This window comes from Pimephales promelas, chromosome 12 (genome assembly GCF_988280905.1).
Source record: "Pimephales promelas chromosome 12, fPimPro1.hap1.1, whole genome shotgun sequence".
Classification (NCBI taxonomy): domain Eukaryota; kingdom Metazoa; phylum Chordata; class Actinopteri; order Cypriniformes; family Leuciscidae; genus Pimephales; species Pimephales promelas.
The window spans coordinates 32,200,994-32,220,442 of NC_142780.1; the positions used below are offsets into that span (position 1 = coordinate 32,200,994).

Below are 19,449 nucleotides of genomic sequence, written 5' to 3' on the forward strand. Positions count from 1 at the left end.
AAATCTGACAGGATAATGGAAGCTGCTCCGAGGTACAAAGTAATGGAAGTTATTTGACTTTTGATTGTGAATTTAGCCGCGTTTCGCCGTCACCTCTTCTGTTCACAAAGGCTGCTATAGTAAAAAATGTCTAGTATAATATTATATATTATGAGTAGTATATTAAATATACATTATATTTAATAATTGTTTTTATTATTCACATAATTAACCATTTAACGTATTTTTACATTGTGATATTTCATGATATTAAAACACATCTCACCCCCTAATTCTCAGTACTGTAATGGTAAAACATAGTGGAAAATCTAATACAATGAAAATCAGTATTGGGACAGTATTATTTCAAGTAAAAAAATATGCATTCATTTCAGTACAACATATACATTAATTTTGTAATGAGAATCAGTGATCTGATAAAAAAGTTCAAACACTTTCATTACAGTTTGTACAAAGCATTCTTAATCATCAGCAAAAGTCTTGGATTTTCCTATTGGCCAGAGCGACGTCCCGAGTCAATGTGCAGTTGTCACTATATTATGAATTTTTTAAAGAGGATTTAACCACGTAAGGAGGTTAAATGAGCTGTTGGGATTTATACTGTGAAAACATCCTTAATACATGCATGCAGAAGCGGAGGCGAACGTAACCTACATATCTCTCTCCTGTAGGTCACAGTAATTACAGATCATCGGCTCATTTCATTGAAAAACATCTTGTGGAAATGTCGAGAGTTTATCTTGGATGGGCAGATCCATGATAGTAGCGTATCTGTGCCGTTTGACGGTGATAACGCTCGGGTGTGATAATGTTATTGCGCTTTCTAGAACGCTCAAGGGGAGGGAAATTTAGTTTTGACGTATGATGTACTGTATGCACAATGAATTTGACCGTATAAGCGCTCGGGCTTCAACCTGTGGGGAATTGGCTCACATCTCCGCTGGTTATTGGCTTCACAGAAGAGCAATAAATCTGCTGTCTAGGGCTGATATCCCCCATGATGGAGATGTTCATATAACAGGCCTGGAAACACAAGTGCTCAGCAGCTTGCCTCGAAATGATGGTTAAAACATACACGCTTTTCTTTAAGTGATTCTTAATGGTTGTTTTTCTTGCTGCGATCGATACCGCTGGCATACTCTGTGCTGTTATTTCTAATAAGCAAGCTGGATTAAATGGCACGCTGCTGTACATTTCCCTCCCTGTTTGCTGTCTGAACGCGGGTTTGATGTTCAAATATCCCTGGAGAAGACCGGAGCAATTTTGTCCTGATCTCCACATGCCTCAGCCTCCAATTAGAAGAAGTCTTTTCTTATTTTATCGACATGCAGTATTGCGCTGACCCCCACCGCTCCAGATCTCAGCTGCGGCTCTCGTGTGTCTCAAAAGGAAGGGTTCTTGGTTAATGAGGGTATTTACTGCCCTAAATTGTTTGGGTTACGACAACCTTGACTTGTAGGCTACTCTTGGTTAAATAGTGAGTACACTGTAAAAAATAAAACCGTAATTTTCACGGTAAAAAAACGGCAGAACTTTATCGTCAAAAATACGGTAGGAACCGTATTTTTGGTTTGGTTTTACAGACTTAACTTAAAATGTACAGTAATAAACCGTATTTCATTTTCTGAAATCTATGGTAGGAACGTACATGGTTTTACAGACATAACTTAAAATTTACAATAATGAACCGTATTTTATTTTCTGAAATCTACGATAGGAATGTAAATGGCTTTACAGACTTAACTTAAAATTTACAATAATAAACCGTATTTCATTTTCTGAATCTACGATAGGAACGTAAATGGTTTTACAAGCTTAGCTTAAAATTTACAGTAATAAACCGTATTTCATTTTCTGAAATCTACGAAAGGAACGTAAATGGTTTTACAGACTTAACTTAAAATTTACAGTAATAAACTGTATTTCATTTTCTGACATCTACGATAGGAACGTAAATGGTTTTACAGACTTAACTTAAAATTTACAGTAATAAACCACATTTCAATTTCTGAAATCTGTTGATTTAAAAAATTTAATATCAGTTTTGTACCATTGTAATACACTGACAACCAACAATCATCACAGCAGTGATGAGAGTCACATGATCAATCAAAGCTCATCACAAGTAGTCTTCCATTAGAAGGTTAGTACTTATATAAAGAAGCTGCACAGTGTCATTCACACAAACATTAAACACCATCATGGTAACACACATGAAATTATAATAATAAAAACAATATACATTAATTTAACAACATTAAATGTAACATAAAACCCTAATGTACATAACTGATTAGAAAAAAAAAACAAGAAAACTATGAGGAACCATAGTTATTTCAACAAAAATTGTGGGAATGTCAATTTACTTTTTTTTTTCAGTGTAAATTATGGAATGAGTTGTTCTTTTTCACTTTCAAAAACTGTAAATGTAACTGTATTTTACAGTAAAATTATTTACCATATATAGTATGGAAATTTTCTGTTAACAAATTAACAGTTTTTTACCGTTAAAATTACGATAATTTTTTACAGTAGCATCAGAAATGAAGAGGAATAATTCATCATTCGATTTGTAGAGGGGTTATTTTTTAAATTCAGGATGTCGATGTGTTCTGCACAGATAGTTACTAAAGCAGTAAATCACGAGAGGCCGTCGATTAGCCTACTTTGATTTTTCCACAAGCAAGGGGAGATTTTAGGCACGAAGTGGAAAACTGGCTTATTGTTTTTATAAAACTGTGCTAGCATAGAAGTTGACATCAAAGAGTCTGAACTATCTTTTATACCATACTAGACTTTGCTAAACCAACTTTTTCATATCATCAGCTTTCCTTTTGTTTGTTCCATATACCAAAGCATATAGCCTATATACTCCCGAAAAACATGAAAATATGTAATTGAAAAACTGTATGCTCTTACTTTTTTCTGTGGAACACAAAAGAAGATATTTTAAAAGAATGTTGGTAACCAAGCAACATTGCACATTAGCTTCGACAAATCTACATCGACATCTATCGACAAAAACACAGAGACTTCTCAAATTATAAAAGTAGGCTATACAGTTTGAATCAGCCTGAGTGTAAAAAATAGTGACCCATCCCTTTACCTTCTTAAAGGGTATTCCTTCTTACCATCCCTACCTCTTTAGAGTGCGTACTCTTTCTTTTTCTTGCTGAAGGCATTGCTCACAGCCATGTTTTTTCATGTGATTTCATGAGATCCAAAGTGCACATTAGGACACGCATTAGGTGGCCAAACTTAGAGACCACATACAGTGGATTCTGCTTAAAAGCAGCAATGTCATTCGGGTTTCATTATGAATCCATGAGCATAATACCCATGTTCTATGAGTCAGACGAAACACCTAAGCCAAGTTATTATTAAAGATTGATACGCTATTACGCTCTTACACAAAGGAGGTGTTATGCTGGTAATACTCTTTCTTATCAAGCTGAAAAGATTTCCAAGCGGGTTTATTTGGGTTTGGTTCTGGTCTAGTGGATTGTTCTGGTGATCAGGTGATGGACATCAAAACAAATATCTGCTAACCAACTATTGTAGTCTTTTCAACAGGACAAGGTTCTTGAGTTTAGAGATTTTAGAGATTAAGTTGTTGACCTTTTCATATCAGCGTATTTGTTTCTGGATTTTTAAAGCACCAATTGATGTTTTTTCATAGAAGCTTGTGGGACTTGTGAGTACATTGTAAATTAATTATGTTAGTTGTCTGTTATCAAGGAAGATTTTTGGAGTACGTTTTACAAGAAAATACTAGTTAATTTTTTTTCTACTTCAAAATTAAACATTTAATTAAATGTTTCTTGCAGATTTTGGGGAATTATTTGTAAAAATTAAATGAATTTTTTTTGTATTATGTTAAACATGTACACTAGTCACAATGCAACACGTTTCACCAAATAATGCCAATCAGAACATAATTAATGTTTAATATTCTATATTTTTTATGCTTGTATTGGTTCATGGTTAGTTCTGACATGGTTGTAGGCTAACCTATCGGCTAAACTCACAACCAATAGGAATGGTTAATGGTTACTCTTGTGTGTGGCTCATGTCTCAGCAGGGTTTATCCACTCTTAGAGCAGAGATTACCCAGATTACGCTGGATTCTTCTCTTGTCTCCTGATCACACAATCCCTCGAGAACAAAGTTGTGCTGTCAGAGCTTCTCACACTTCACCATGTTGACTCTATAATAAGGCTTGTTAATGAAGCAGGAGCACGGAGGTTGCATTCTGTTAAGATCTTTACTCCGCCACACACACACACACACACACACACACACACACACACACACACACACACACACACACACACACACACACATGTTGAGTTTTCCTGTTTTATGGGGACCTTCCTTAGACATAATGATTTTTATACAGTACAAACTGTATATTCTATCCCCTTACACTTACCCTACCCCCCTAAACCTATTCATCAGATGTCTTTCTGCATATTTATATTTTACATTTTCAAAAAAGAAAAAAGAAAAAATCCCTTAGTATGATTTATAAGCTTTTTTCTTCATAGGGACCAAAAATGTGCCCACAAGGATTTCAGATATTGCCATCTTTGTGTGGACATTTTGTCCCCATAATGTAAGGTTTACCAAGCCTTCCCCCCCCCCCCCACACACACTGGCTCTTTGTACATGCTTTAAGCCACATAGACTTAGTGTGTTTCCAAATGCATTGTAGTTGATCAAGTAAAGACGAAGAGTATGAGATCAAAGTCCACTTATATTCCTATTAACTGCTGTTTTAAGAGATATTGCATTGGTTTGAAGATTCCTCGTCTCGAAATAAGAGGCGTTATTAAAAGTGGAGTGTGTATGAAATGGAAAAGAAATGTAGGTGACTTAATTGTCACCTTCATTCTGAGAGGCAGATAAGGAAATGTGCTGGGTGAAATTTCGAACTCATTTCAGGAAATGCATTTTAATGTCACCCCGAGTGACCCTGATTTTCATATGGACCTACAGGCACGCAAACTCTCCCATTTTAATTGGTTAAAAAATACTCCAGACCCCTGGTAAAGGGCTTCGAATTTAGGACTCGCTGTTTTTCTCTGAATATTTTATTCTCTCACAGAATGTTTAATGGCATTTGAACAGTTTGGAAAATACATTTCCCTTGTGTGATTGATTTTTTTTTCCTCTTTTTTTTCTGCTTTATTTCGAAGCGTCTAATTTTGGCTCTAATTTAAGAAATCTGCAGTGCTAATTGCACTGCGCATTAAGAGTGTGAACTCCCCAGAAGCAGTTTGATCGTGCTCATATTCACTAAATGGAGCGCATCTCTGCACACAACCACTGAATTATAGGACAACATATTCCTTTGGGATGAAATGTGACCCTGGATGCATGTTCTTAAGTGCTGCTGATTTACAGTGGGCATCAAACTTAAGCGTTTTCATTATGTTTATTACTATATCATTTCCACTTGCTGTCACATTTTACTGTCTTCACCAATTGCTCAAAATTTCCCATAGGGAATAATGAGTTAGATACTGTAATATTTGTGGAAGTCTCAAAATAAGACAGTAAGCTCCTTGTCCATGTGAGGATGTGTTCTGTACATAATAAGAGCCTGTACACTGGTTAAATGGAGAAATTAGCTCTTAAGATTGGAGCCCAGGCTAATTTTATGGTATTATTCAACGCATTCTCATCCCAAGGCGTCATATACGACGCTTTTGCCAAAGCGTAACCATCCAACACACATGGCACCCTTTAGCGTCACTATAACACGCACAGAGTATGGGTAGGTTTAGGTCTGTGGTAGGGGTAGGGTTGGACCACTAGGAGGCGCCTTCTGGCCCATATATATTTGTGTCTCATATTGATGTGCGTTGCATGTCTACGCTTTGGGAAAAGCGTCGTATATGACGCCTTGGAATGAGAACGGGCTGTATTATTTGGGGATATTCAACTCTCCATAATATATTATGTTCCAAGTATAGCACTTAGTGATATAGCAAAAAAAAAAAAAAAAAAAAAAATCTATGAAAATGAAATTTCAATATTTTTAATCCTTTTAAAGATATGATACATAATATGTTTTATAGCAAACACATACAATTTGATTTAAAAGGGGCTTTTCTCGCAGTCAAAATCACTATCATTTAAATAAACGCCATTGTAGACATTTCTAAATATTTATTGCAAAAAGTAGAATGTGGTGGAAAAAAAGAAGATAATAATATGACAGTATTTCTTCTAAATGAACACTATTTATTGTTATATGTTGTTTTTGAGTGTTTAATTATTTTCAATAGTTAAAAAATATATTATATTTCTTATTTCTAACAAATATTAGAAATAAGCAAGCAATATTAACCCTCATATTTTCAACTAAAATAGTTTGTAAAATGGCAGATGGTGACTTCATCGGAGTTTAATTCTAATTTTTAATTATAGCAAGATATAAGTGTCATGATCTTTAGGAAAGACAAATAAAGAGCATGTTAAAATGTTAATTCATTTTATATTGAAAAAAAAAAAGTTAACCTATTGTGAACATTTTACATAGCAATATCAGCCTAAATTCCAGTATTAAAAAACGACATTTGTAAAACCCACACATCAACCCTGATAGAGCGAGAACAGACTGTTATAAGATCCAGTGTTTCTAGGAATATTGCTTTTTAATCCCTCTATTTCGGCAAAGGAAGAACTACACCTTGCCAGTATTTGTCACATAATAGTGAAAACATACAGTTCTTCCATTATCAAGCTGTTTTTGCCTCAAAGGGTCAGTAAATGTGTTACAGCATAATCGTTTATTTAAAAAAAATCTGCTTTTTATGAAATAGGTCGCCCTTTATGGACGTGCGTCTGTGTGGTCTCAGTCCTGCTGGGAAAATGGTGTTTGTTTAATCTAAATGGCAGGGCTTACGCTAAGACCAAGGCATCTCTAATATGGCTGTGTTGTGTGGATTAAAGATTATTCTAGATCCATAAAGTTTATTTAGTGTGGCATAAGAGGATTAGTCCTTTACACCATGTTCCACAATGTCTTAGTGCTAGACCATATTACTTTACAAAGCATTGGTTAAAAGCATAAGGATTCTTTTGGGGAAAAATGGTTTGAGAAGAATTGTAAGAAAGAAAGACATGATTTCTTTTGCATAAAGCTTTATAGAGTAGATCTGATTATTCTACAGTATGTGTTTCCAATATCTAGTAGCTGCCTACAGGCAGCATTTTAGAGTACCCTATTATGCTTTTTCAGATAATACCTTTCATGTGTAGCTGTTTGAGAATGTAAAAGGTCTGTAAAAAAAGTTTCAAATATCAAAGTGCATGATAAATTGAGTTTTTGCCTTCCAAAATAAAGCCAATTCTGAACTGCCTGAAATGGGTCAACAGTAAGTGCAGTCTTACTTTGTCTACTTTGACCTGCTGTCAAACACTGTAGTTAGCAGAGGCCTGGAATTTGGTTTGTGTTCTCGACATGTGGATGAAAATGTTCTCATCACAGTGTATCAAGTGGTGAGGAAGACTATGGAGCTGAAGTTCAGATATGGTATTGGAGTTTCAAGCAGTAGACCAATCACAACAGACTGGACCATCTGACCAATAAGAGCATAGTAGTTCAATTACAACAGACTGGGCCTTGTGACCAATCAGAGCAGAGCAGAGTAAACCAATCACAACAGACTGGGCCATCTGACCAATAAGAGCAGAGTATATCAATCACAACAGACTGGGCTTTGTGACCAATCAGAGCAGAGTAGACCAATCACAACAGACTGGGCCATGTGACCAATCAGAGCAGAGTAGACCAATCAAAACAGATTGGGGGGCCATCTGACCAAAGGAGCTGTTTTGCACTGGATGGATTATGAGAAGAATGGATGGAGAAGTGCTCACTAACACAGATTTAGACAGATTTGTGAACAATATTTGAGAGAAATAGGCCTTTTGTGTGCATAGAATAAGTCTTTTTTTGAGTTCAGCTCATGAAAAATGGGGGCAAAACCAAAAGTGTTGCGTTTTTAATTTTGTTGGCCGAACAGAATGACTTCAAATCTATTCAGACGCCTCTTCAGCGGGGGATGAAAGGGGATGAAAATACTTATACTCTCTCACTCACAATACCAATTGAAAGAGGTTAGCCAACTTCACATCCCTGCTGTGGATGTCTTTCTGAACTCTCTAGATCAGAATGAAAGAGACCGGCGGTGTTCACCTTGAGACCCTGAGCACCTCAACAATGCACATTCAAGAGGTCTTCTTTCATCTTTGTGAAGCAACACTCCACTTTTCAGAGAATTCAATGAAATGGACTCTGTTTGTGAGTGCAGTGACATTTAGTTGGCCAATAGCCATTGTCCCTTTGGATTATTGGGCAAAGGAAGTAATACTGTGGGTTTTTCTGAAGTTTGGTTTCTCTGGTGTTGGATACTCATAAAATACAATGAGCGTACAAGGAAGAATATTTCAACTATGTAGTTACTCTTTGCTAAGGCAAGCATCACTATCCCTATTAATATTGATCGTACTTAGCCCTATCTAATAACTATAGATGTCATCTGTAGGTATACAGTATTAAACTTCAAATGTGCTAAAGGCATTAATGATACTTCAAATTGCATAGAAACAACCTGTCATTGTCGTTATGTTTGCACAGGCAGAAATCCCTTACATTTTCTTAAGAAAATGTACAAATATAGTTGTACTTATTGTAGATTTTCAAACTTATTTTGAATAAGTATTTGCTTTGTGAGCATAAAAAGAAAAGGTGCTATGTAGTATGATGTAATCCGGGTGTACTACATTCGCCATGTTGTCACTACCAGCATCAGTTGCGTCTCTTCTCTATCATTCATAAATCCTCTCCTGTGGCCTCATGGGATAGTAAAGTATCCATCGAATGCACACTTCAGGATCTCGCCTGAAGAACTAGGTCATCTATTTTATCCTGTGAATCAAAACATTTAAAGAAATCCTACCAAACCCAAACTTTTGAATGAAGGTGTATGTCCTTGCTTTTCTTATCAACCTGTCATTGTCCTCTGGGTTAGCTAATGGTTAGGTACAGGGTTTTGATTGATTATCGGGTCATAATGTTTCAGGAGCTTCATGTACTGGTTTGATGTGATTTCATATATCCTGCTCCCGGCATTGTGCCCAGATTGCTTCAGTTAACACACTTTCCACCTGAACCTGAATGTGTAAGTATGACTCTTGCTACAGATAATCATGTTTGACAGGCTCTTGGATTTGAAAGAACAGGCATGTGGTCAGGCCCTTTCTAGTTTTCGGTGTACATTATTAAACCACCCATTCATTCATACTTATTTTTTTTTTTTTATGTAAATATAAAAGCCTAAAGTCTGTTTATCATATAAAGAAAATTTGGACTAAATCTCATCATGAACTTTTTGAGGATTCAAAGTGGTCAATTAAAAAATCTCCTTTTGTATTAAGGGTGTTTAAATGATGACAGAATTTTCATTTTTGGTTGAACTATCTCTTTAAACAAACATCTCCATTTAATTTATTGGCCGTGTATGAATTTAGATCTCATTTGTGATTTTTCATATCGACCCCCAATTTACAATTGTGTATACCATTGTGTAAAATGTTACATTCTCTTCTCTCTCCATCCTTCTCTCGTCTCTGATGTGGGTGTTGTTTGTAGTGCCAGTTCTCGCTGTGGCAGCACCTCCACATTTACACCCAGGCACTGACGCCTTCAGATCTTTCATAAAGGCTCAGCGGGCATGAGCTTCATCTCCCTTTACAGTTCCCTTCATTTACTGACGCGATGCCAATAATAATGTCTTTCATCTTCTCTAATTACTCAACTTCATTACTCGATACCTGCCCTCCCTGCTTACAGTTCCACAAGCACCGTGACTTTGTGCTGATGAGCTATTGATATTTTCGAGTGCTGTGGGTTGTGGGATATTAGCTATGTGACCCATATGGGTGAGCATATGCTTCATATTCATGCTTCCAAGAATGAAAATTCTGTCATTTGTTACTCGCTCATTATGTCATTCCAAACCCATATGCTGTTATTTATTTATATGCTGAGTATTTTCATGCAGCTCTTTTTCATACTGTGACAGTTATCAACTATTCAGTATGTAACGCTTCCACAAGGTCTACAAAACAACATTAGAGCTGAACCCCTTTGACATAAAAAATATTTACTTGTGTTGTAATTATTTTAATTTTTTTTATATATCAGATATGTTTTATATATCAGTTAAAGGTGCTGTATGTATTTTTTTTGCGGCCTCTATTGGTGATGTTTTAGATTGCAACCAATTTTACAAGAGCTTGCGCGTGCTCGAACACAAGAGCGATCATTCATGGTACACGGCCACACTGAGACTTTACACACACCGGAGAAAGCCTCAAACAACATGCTGGAGACTTATGTAAACTTCCACTGCAACGTTACAATAGTAGCGTACTTTTATCAGCTTTACGTTGAACTAATGCTCCATGCTCGTACCATGATAACGGTACATCTGCGGTGTTATCTACTGTAGCATAAGGCATTTCACTAACTATTCGTTTATCTTTCACAATCAGCAATGTCAACATGGGTGAATGTATAATATGATAACGAAAACGGTTCGTGAACTAGACGGAACAATTTCAGTGTAACAGTAAGATCGTAGGAAGTAACAATACTGTACTGAACGTGTCTGGAAATGTGTATTATAAACGATATGATAGTAGTGGGATGAGTTACGTTAGATAGTAGATCTAGTACATAAAATAAAAGTTACATCCTAAAGCACCTACTTTTTGTTATTCTGGAACAGTCTGATATATGTCTCATATATGTTGTAGTTTACCTTGCTATTTCATTACAGTTTACCATTATTTATTTCAGCATATCTGAAAACATGTAATTTATCACAATAAAAATAGCGGAGGTCTCTCCGTAATTCAAACACTCTGCCGACGTTGATCCATGTTTTCGTCCTAAGTTGATCCGATTCATGTTTGGCCTGACGAGGTTCAGTAGATACATTTTTGTTTTGTTTTTTATATTTATGTTATATATATAGTTTGTGTCGGAGTGTTTGGTGTGTTATCAGACTCGTTCGCTGCAGTGCCGTCACATAAACTGTATATAAAGGAGAGAGGCATGTCACATCCGATGGATTTCGCAGAAAATCCGACCCGGAGACTTCACATAGTAAATAGTAATACTGGCCTTCAGAGGTAATAGCAAAACCCGACAAGTGGATCATTGTAATGTGTGATTACAACCCCTTCACACACAGGCAATAAAAAAGGATTAATTTTAGAAGAAAACTTACATATAGCACCTTTAATGGTCACATGACATGCAAAAAAGCCCCAAAAATTTGATTTTGTTGTTATTTGATTTATTTTAATTGAACAATTTTTATTTAATTAATAATAAGTTTTGGAAACCTTGTTAGATTCGATTAAAGTTTATCACAGCCATATACTGTAGAACAAAATGTTTTTTCACAAGGTGTGCAGTCAGTGCAATTTACAAAAATTATAATAAAATGTCTACTAAAGTCAATACAATACAATAACTTACTTTTTGGGGAGTTTTTAATATAGCTTGAGCTGTCAGGTATTTTGGACATGTGAAAGGTCAGGGGTAAAGATATCAAATAATTCAGACAGAATTTTCTTTCTTTCTTTTTTTTTTTTTTGGTGAACTATGCCTTTAAGTCACAATATGACCAGAAACTTGTATCAAAAAAGCACTCGGGGTTTAACTTCAAGCATAAAATTCTCAAAATGTATCGTTTTTAAAATAATTTTTTTCATCATATTTTGGTGAGCTCGATACTTTGACCCGTCACACCTTCCCACCGGATTAATCCCTCTCTGTCTAATCGCCTTGAAGATGACATAGGACTCGAGTGTGAATTTCTTCTGTCAGAGTAATATTCCATGCAACTGGCGTCGTTCCACTGTGGTGCCCACGCGCTCCTCTCCCACTCAGTTCACATCGAGATCTCTGATGAACACTGTGAGGGGATTGGATTACATCGCTGTCACAGCTGTCAGTCATGACATGAGCCCCCTGTGCCATGCTGACAACCGCAGCCATGGCAACCATGCCGTGACGACGCTAGTATATTAACCAAAGCATCGTTTTCAGCTTCTTTCTTCTGGCTCCCTGCTTCGGCTTCCTTTTGAGTGTGTTTTTCCACAGTGTATCCTGACACCAGCTTCTGTTAAACTGAGTGTGTTTCCTTATGTGGAGGAAGCACATTGTTAATAGGGGTGGGCGGCATGACTCTAATCTTGTGTGAGTCATTTTATATCACTGTAACATCACAACAGGGTTGTTTTATTTCTATAGCACTTTATAGTGATATACAAATCACTCCGCAGCAGAGAATGTGGTGCTATAGCAACAAGGTCATGGGTTTGATTTCCATAGAATGAACTAATGAAGTGAATTAAATACAATGCAAACGCTAAAGTGAAAATGAAAGGTGTTTAATCAAATGATAATTTCCCCTTTTTATTTAGAAATTGATGGAGGTCTTAAAGACTAATACTTTGAAACATTAATTCTGAATTTTATATAATGGTGCTTTGCCAATAAATTTCAAAAGTTGGTGCTTGGCAAGATTTTTGAATGTTTCTGGAAAAAAAAGTTTCTTCTGCTCACCAAGGCTACATTTATTTGAAGCTAATTTATTGCATCCTTGCTGAATAAAAGTTTTCATTAAAAAAAAAGAAATCTTACTGAACCCAAAGTTTTGTATGCTCTGTTTATTTTATTGTCTTCATATAGCTGTGGAAACTTTGGTATTGAGGTTACAGTAGATCTCCCTAAGATTTCCCAAAGTTTGCATGGCTATATTCATTTATATTATCATGCATGTAATGTGAAAATACAGGGTGTGATGTGTCCGAAACAAGTCTACCTCTCTGTCATATTTCTACCATTGTATTGTATCCTGACACAATCTCTTGTTAAAGGGATACTCCACTTTTTTTTTTTTTTTTAGAAATATGCTCATTTTACAGTTAAGTACAGTTACATTTGAGTTAAACTGTTGAGTTTTACCATTTTTGAATCCATTCAGCCGATCTCCAGTTCTGGCGGTACCACTTTTAGCATAGCTTAGCATACATCATTGAAGTCGACAAGACCATTAGCATTTCTCAAAAAAAATGACCAAAGAGTTTTGATATTTTTCCTATTCAAAACTCTTCTCTAGTTACATCGTGCACTAAGACCGACAGAAAATGTAAAGTTACGAGTTTCTAGGCTGATATGGCTAGGAACTATACTCTCATTCCTGCGTAATAATCAAGAAACTTTACTGCTATTTACTGATATGACGCAGCGCCTGAAAATAGTCCCCAGCTCGGTAACTTCCAACGTGACCGGGACTAAGTTTGTGTAGTTATGTTCATATATGATATCCATGGTTATGTTGTCAGAAGGTAGCCTATTTTCAGGCGCTGCGTCATATCATTACGCCTGCTGCAGTAAAGTTTCTTTTCCATCGGTCTTAGTGCACGATGTATCTACAGAAGTGTCAAGTTTTAAATAGGAAAAATATCGAAACGCTTTGGTCTTTTTTTTTTTTTTTTTTTTTTTTGAGAAATGCTAATTTCTTGTCCACTTCAAAGATGTGTGCTAAGCTATGCTAGTGGTACCGCCAGGACCGGAGACCGGCTGAATGGATTCAATAACGGTAAAACTCAACAGTTTAACTCTGGGGGAGTTGTAAAATGAGCCTATTTCCAAAAAAAAAAGTGGAGTATCCCTTTAAACTGAGCCTGTTACATATTCCTTACATTGAGGAAGGATATTGTTATGCTGAAAACAATCTGGCTGCTTTTCCGTTTGCTCCAGGCCTCTCCGTTTTTCCCTGGCAACATGCTACTGTAGCTCATGCAATAAACCACATGGCTGTAGGTGTGTGGGTTTTTTTTAATGCGTGGAGTATTTGCAGTGGTGGAGCTGGAGCCATGTGCCTGAGTGAGAGAGTGTGTATGTGTGTACTGTATGTAGGTCAGTACGATCTTTTTCTATCCTGATAAACCCTGAGTCTTGCATGGCATCGCTCGCCATGTGCTATCTTGTGGAAAGTGTAACTTTTGAGAAAAAAAGCTATAGATGGAATGTTGCATTGGCTAGTGACAGTTTTTGAAAGATTAATATCATTAAAGCTTAGAATTTGCCATGACTGCCGTGGAGTGTGTGGGTGTGTATTGCCATGGCTCAGAGAACCAAGGCAGCTGGTATTTACACGATCACAGATTGGCCAGTAGATACCATGTGGAGTGACAAGACAAGATTTTTTCTATCCGTCCATTCAGCTTGCTGTCAGACCACGATTACATGTGCGGAAAAGTTTGTCTGTAAAGTTTTATGGGAATACCACACATATTTGGAGAGTTTATTGGCTGATAATATATTTTGGTTCTGGTACAATGTCTCTAGTACCTCATTTTGACAAATTAGATGCACTACTGTTCAAATAAGTAACTTGTTTTTTTTTGTTTTGTTTTGTTTTTTTTAAGAAATTAATGCATTTGTTCAGCAAGAATGCATTAACGTTTATCAAATGTGGCAGCAAAGACATTTATAATGTTACAAAAGATTATGCTGTTGTTTTTAATTTTCTAATTTATTCCTCTGATTTTATTTTTGAAGATTCTTTGACATTTAAAAAAATATTTTATAATATTTCACAGTAGTATTACTGTTTTTGCTGTGATGTTGATCATATAAATCATAAAAATCTGATCCCAAACTTTTTCATTTAAATTTTTTGATTTATTTTGGATTTTATGTTTGAAAGCCTCTGTAAAAGTTACATAATTTTGGAAAACATTGCATTATTTATAAGAGGGAAATACTCAAATAACTATATCATTCATAATCAAATATGTACCATTATTATATGGCCCAAATGCATTTCTGTAATGTAGACGTCTTTCTGGAATTAATTATTTTTTCAGTTCTGTTGGTTTAATGACAAATTGTATTAGCATAAAAAAAAGTTCACATTACTTGATTATCACTGAACCCACATCAGACCATAAGAATGAAAAAGCTTCAAATTTTTCCAATTCGCCTCATTTTGACCAAAGGGTCCGTCAGTGTCTGATCTAGGATGGGGTGGTGGTTGAGTTCTTTTGATGCGCTTCCTGCTGGGGTGGTCTTTGAACACAAGCTCGTAGGATTTGAGTCTGCTGACCCGTCAGAGCCGAGGCCGTATCCACCAGTCCGTCTCGCTTTTAAGATAAACTGTGTCTGAGCAATTCCAGTGACAGGACGGATGAGCTCCATCTCCTTCTGCAGATAAACTGTCCTGCAATACTTAATACTCCATAATCATCTTCAGGATCTTCAGGCTTAAAATGTAAAGACATGTTTCACTTTCATTTTTTTCAGGCTGGTAATTACACTCCATGCTTTTATTGAAAATGTTATAGTTTTGATAGCACATGAGCCTGAATGGCGTTTTATTAAGTATCTTTAGATGTTTCTCCTAAAATTCCAGTAGAAATAAAAATAAACACAATTGGGATGAGAGTATAAAGATAAAATTCATGTGGATATTAGCACAGATAATTTAATCTTTGAAGAGTTTGATGAGCAATATCATATTGTAATCTTTGACTTAGTATTCTAAGCAAAAGTTTTCGATTTCTGTCTTTGATAAGCAATGGAGGTATTAGTTTCATTTCTGCTTTTCCTTCCTATGGATAGCATTATATCTCTGAGGAAAATGTTTTTGCTTGTTCTTTCAAAGACAAGGAGAATTAACAAGATTTTCAATTTGGTATTTAGACAAAAATCAGACAAAAATTGAGATACAGTAATTGTAGGCATTTAGGCACAAGTGTATGGTGGCTGAGAGAGCTCAACACGCTGTGACTGAAGAAAACACATGCAAATTAAGAAAACATCTTCATCAGTTTGGCAACACGTGCTGCGAATACTCACAAACCAACCAAATACGAGGGCGCTTTGTTGTTTTTTCTGGATTGAATTTAATCTGTGGGAAGTGTCGCAATCCCGTTGAACTACACTCACCTAAAGGATTATAGGAACACCATACTAATACTGTGTTTGACCCCTTTTCGCCTTCAAAAGTGCCTTAATTCTACGTATTAATTCAACAAGCATTCTTTAGAAATGTTGGCCCATATTGATAGGATAGCATCTTGAAGTTGATGGAGATTTGTGGGATGCACATCCAGGGCACGAAGCTCCCGTTCCACCACATCCCAAAGATGCTCTATTGGGTTGAGATCTGGGGACTGTGGGGGCCATTTTAGTACAGTCAACTCATTGTCATGTTCAAGAAACCAATCTGAAATGATTCAAGCTTTCTCACATGGTGCATTATCCTGCTGGAAGTAGCCATTAGAGGATGGGGACATGGTGGCCATAAAGGGATGGACACGGTCAGAAACAATGCTCAGGTAGGCCGTGGCATTTAAACGATGTCCAATTGGCACTAAGGGGTCTAAAGTGTGCCAAGAAGACATCCCAAACACCATTACACCACCACCAGCAGCCTGCTCAGTGGTAACAAGGCATGATGGATCCATGTTCTCATTCTGTTTACGCCAAATTCTGACTCTACCATCTGAATGTCTCAACAGAAATCGTGACTCATCAGACCAGGCAACATTTTTCCAGTCTTCAACTGTCCAATTTTTGTGAGCAAATTGTAGCCTCTTTTTTCAATTTGTAGTGGAGATGAGTGGTACCCGGTGGGATCTTCTGCTGTTGTAGCCCATCCGCCTCAAGATTGTGTGTGTTGTGGCTTCGCAAATGCTTTGCTGCATACCTCGGTTGTAACGAGTGGTTATTTCAGTCAAAGTTGCTCTTCTGTCAGCTTGAATCAGTCAGCCCATTCTCGTCTGACCTCTCGCATCAACAAGGCATTTTTGCCCACAGGACTGCCATATACTGGATATTTTTCCCTTTTCACACCATTCTTTGCAAACCTGCTGTCGCTGCTGCTGTTCACACATATATGAATCACCTCTAGCTAGGGTTGGGTATCAAGAATCGAGTATCGATTGTAACCGGGAGTAACTTTTCGTTTTTCCCGGAATCGTTCAAAAGTTAAAATTTCGATTCCTAGTTTCGATATTCACAGTCCGCCGAGCGGAAGAAGAAACCGCTGAACAGCACCAACGAAGAAGCGTCTACCGGAAGTGTTGGCATAACCGCGCGAGTCGAACATTAGTAGCTTACGTCAGCGGTCCAAAGTGTGACTTCACTTTTCTAAAAATAAAGAAATCTCGGCAAAATGCAAAATTTGTGACAGAAGGAGTATTTGTGACAGGAGTATTTCCTTCAGAAAGGATTATTTTCTTCAGAAAGACCGTTGGTTAGCAAGGTTAGCTAAACTTTTTTGACCCTGCCTCTTAAAAGAATCGGAATCGAGAATCGTTAGGAACTGGAATCGAAACAAGGAATCGGAATCGGAATCAGAATCGTTCAAATTCAAACGATACCCAACCCTACCTCTAGCAGATCTATGCAGGTGGAGCTGGGGAAGGTGGAAAGTTTCTAAAAGCACTTTGCAAACTGCTACAGCAAACAATAGGCAAGAACATTCAAAATGTTGAGCAGCAAGCTCATTGGCTACCAATACAGCAAGAACCAATTAGCTGTACCTTATAGAATGATGTAATTGCAAGCAGATTGGGTTAAGGTTTCATGAAAGAATCTTTTGAACGTTCTATTAAAGAATCATCACGAATAAATGACAAATTGGTGAAAAGCATTGAGTAGTTAAATTAGAGTAATTTAAAAACGTATCACAATTTTTTTTTTGAGCAGCTACATTTACATGAACTGTCTGAACAAACTGGTTCACTAAAAGTAATTGGACTTCCCAGTGCTAATAATGAGAGCAAAAAAAAAAAGAAAGCACTATGAAAGCGTGGGATTGTTGCCTCAGATTTCTTGCAGAAGAGCTGCGTGTGCAGTGTGCCACATCACGAAAAAATGTTTTAGCTTGTAGTATTTTTCTCTTCTGCTCGCTTCAGGGCAAAAATAATTTATCAAACCAGTGATTCCATATGCAACAAACTGGCCTGTTATCTGCTCAAAGTCTTGTCTTTATTTTCATCATACATGTTTGCCCAGGCTGAGGGAGAAGAGCAATCACAGGTCAGGGGGAAAAAGAGAAGTGTGATCATTCATCTTGCCCTCCTGCTAATAGAAAACGGCAGTCTTCATTGTGCCCCCCCTCCTGCTGTGATCAGAGCCCAGTGGCCATGTCATCTCAGAGGAGGGCCGTGCTTCACTGTGGGCTCCAGGCGAGCTGCACACGCGTCTCTCTGGAGCTCAGTACGTTTGACTCTAAAGCTTTCTGAAGAAAATGTGAGTGGTGTTGTGGGTAATTGCCAGAGTGTTGCTATTCAGCGTTTTGAATGTTTTTTAGTGGGTTGGGGTTTGCGGATGCTAGGGTGTTTTGAATGATTATTAGGTGTCTGTTTTCAGCTCCAAATAAAATGGCTCAAGTCCTTCCTTCAGGTTTTGTAAAAGATTTTAAGCCAGTTATTTACATATATTTGCTGTAGTAGTGTGTCAGTAGTATATTAGTTTACATTTACAAACATTGTAATAATTTTAGTAATCCAGTGGGATTTTTGTTTGCACAAGGAGTCTGACTATAGCGGTATGATCCACACGGAGATCTGATCTCACCGTCATCGAGTCCGTCTGGGATTACATGAAGAAAAATGAGACGGACTAAATCCAGAACAACCCACCCCTGATCTCATGAAAGTGTGTATCTATAGCGTGAATTGTATTTATTGTGCAATTTATACGCAAAAATATGTTTTTAGATGCATATGGTATGCAGTTTTCGCCTACATATGATACGCACATAGGCTGCTCTACACCACTAGGGATTTACAGTGCTTATAATATGCACGGGACAATTTTTTTTGCATATAAATTGCACAATAAAAACAATTCAAGCTATAGATACGCATTCTCATGAGATTGCGTTGAAAATCTTACGCACCTTTTTCACTTCATCAGATTAGTAATATGAGTAGCGAACGGCGTTTCATGTTGACTTTGTTGTACATAATCTCGGATATTCCTTCAATTTGTCACACCCACGTTGAACATGATCCGAGACTAGACAAGATGATGAATGGGACAAACTCTAATGCAATATAGGCTAATGACTGAAGCTCGTTGAATCAAAGGAAGTCGGGGGGAGGAGTTTGACGGTTCAGCCAAAATATAATGATGATACACAAGTGATTATGATGTAATAATCTCATTATCTAATGCAAGATTTATTTTAGTGAGGCGAAGAGGAAAAACAAAGCGCTTTGTTTATGGTAGTGTGAAACTCCTGCTCAAGAAACATCCTGATCCTTCAAATGTAAATCATGCTTATGCTGTTATCTGGCTGGTTTAAACTTAAGTTACGTGTAAATCATTTGATG

General features: G+C 36.9%; 1 protein-coding gene across 1 annotated transcript in view; it reads left to right on the plus strand.

Moving 5' to 3' along the window:
* Nucleotides 1-19,449, plus strand: part of thsd7ab (thrombospondin, type I, domain containing 7Ab) — a 124,869-nt gene that overhangs the window by 715 nt on the left and 104,705 nt on the right. The gene's annotated exons all lie outside the window — the stretch shown is intronic.